Genomic DNA, 2,376 nt, shown 5'->3' on the forward strand with positions numbered 1-2,376 from the left:
CCGATATAGGTCTGCATGGAGGTGATGTTCATATCACAAAGGATTTTAAAAAGTCTACCAATGGCAAGGAGGTACCAATCAAGCCCTCTATTGGTGGTGTTAAGGCAAGAAGATTCTTGTCTCGACCCAAACACAGTAGTAAGCAAGTAAGGCAAGGTAGAACAGTTTCAAGGATTAGTTATGGATTGTGGAAGCAAGTCCATAATGCTGTGAAAGATCATGAGGCAGATGGGGAAGCACGAAATGTGAAGGCAGAGGTGTGGAGGTCTCTTGATCAACTCTTCATGTTCTGTGACAATGTAACATAGACAAAGAGTAATTACAAGAACTTTGAAGAGGCAATTAAACATTTTGGGAAGTCAATGAAAGACGCGTGGATAGCCTGCAATATAACTCACTACATGGTAAAGTGATGTCTTCTTCTTTTACTTAAGTGTGATCCTCTTTTCTAACTTACTATGCATTCTTGTGTCTCTATGAAAACAGCATATCATCTACAACCACCTTCCCTATTTTCTCAAAAAGTATGGATGCCCAGCAATTTGGTCTACCACCCAAGGCATGGAGAAGTCTCACTACATGGCACGTAATGCATTTTTCAAACACACACAACACTATGGAGGGAGTCAAAAGGCAAATAGTCTGAAGGAAGTCTTCCAATGGTTTTACCGAGGCATTCTACAAAGGCTGCATGCTAAAAGAAAAGTTGCTAGTTCCAAAGTCAAGCTTGCTTTTATTCTAGCCCAAAAGCAAAGACGAAGATAAACTTTGGACAATTCAATGGCAGCAGAGAGACATAGACAATGGAGGGATTCGAACATATTTAGAAACCATAAATGGACAAGTAAACATGAATAGCAGTTTGTAACTTATTGGTGTTATGTCCACATGTTTTCAAACTCAATCAATAGATTTTTATTCTATGGAACAAGTGACTCTTGGTGTTATGCCTATATGTTTTGAGACTCCATCAAAAGTATTTCTTTTGTGAAACATGTGATCTATATTAACAAGCATCAATACATCCATGAGCTACACACAAAAATTCAATCAATACTACTTAATTATGCTAGACACACTATTGATCCTTACCAATAAGGTACTGAGTGTCAAACGCTTTTAGAAGCTACTGAGTGTGGGAAGAGTACTAAAGTGTCGTACGGTGATGGGACAAATGCAAAAGGGTACTGATCGTCCGTACAGACAAGGAACTGATGAGGATCAAAGACTTTGTACAAATCAGTTCAACTTCAACATAATGTTTGTGCTATATTTGATGACTAAATCCTATTACTCCCAAGGCCTGCGAGTCGGAACTCTCTTTTTGAACTTGATTGGACTCTTTTTCTTCCTTGTTGGCTTGATGTCGACTTTCTGTTTATCAATGCTTGTCTCTGTTGCTTGTCTGAGAGGGGTCCTTGCCTCTGTTGCTTGTCTGAGAGGGATCCTTGCCTCTGTTGCTTGTCTGAGAGGGGTCCTTGTCTTCAGCTATCTCCACGTGTTCTTCTTCTTGGATTGTGTGGCCTGATGCAATCATGGGTGGCTCTCGAAACCTTATGAGCTTGTGTTTTCCATAGCCCTCTAGACATTTGGGCTCCTTAACACCACATGCTAATGCATAAGAAGTGTAAGACAAAAAGTAAGAGACCCTAGAGGCTTATTCACATAATCCCCAAATATATCTATGGCGGACAACCTCTCTATTAAAATGATCTTTTCCTTTTGCCATGGAAGATCATGTCCACCTAAAACCCTAGACAAACATTTAAAGAAGTAAACAATGGCTTCTCCATTGTTGCTCAACTGCCTATGGTAAATCAAGATCTTAGCACTGCCTAGATCATGAATATAATGAGCTAGGCTTGACATTTTGCCAAACCCAGCTGGCCTGCTTCCACTTGTTCTCTGGAGGAATGTGTCATCCTCAATTTGTAGCTGCCATGTATCAAAAGATTGGAGTGAGACAATAATACATAACTACAAAACATTTAAACACAAGATAAAGTATTTGATTTGAAGTAATAATATCATACCTTCTCATTTTCATCAGCAACAAGAAGTTCATCTTTCCAAAGATTTATTCCTCTCCCCTCCAGTCCAGCCTCTTCTTTAAGCTTTTCCTTATGAAGTGCTGAGAGATTCATAGCTTCCTGGGTGAGCTGGAAGGCAGCTTCATCTGGCTCTTGAAAATTTTCAGCCTCTTTGAAACAAATAGTAAGGGCCTCTGCAGGATCAAAAGTTGTTTCCAAAGCTAGCAGTGAATGGTCATCCTCTATTGCCAACCTCCTTGTCAAGCCTTGAAGCCTGGGCAATAAGGAAAATGGCATAGTCCTCCCTCAAATTGAATATACACTCTATATCATGGAGGAAAACATA

Source organism: Cibotium barometz, chromosome 46, assembly GCF_041138505.1.
Source record: "Cibotium barometz isolate CiBa-2024 chromosome 46, ASM4113850v1, whole genome shotgun sequence".
Taxonomy (NCBI): Eukaryota; Viridiplantae; Streptophyta; class Polypodiopsida; order Cyatheales; family Cibotiaceae; genus Cibotium; species Cibotium barometz.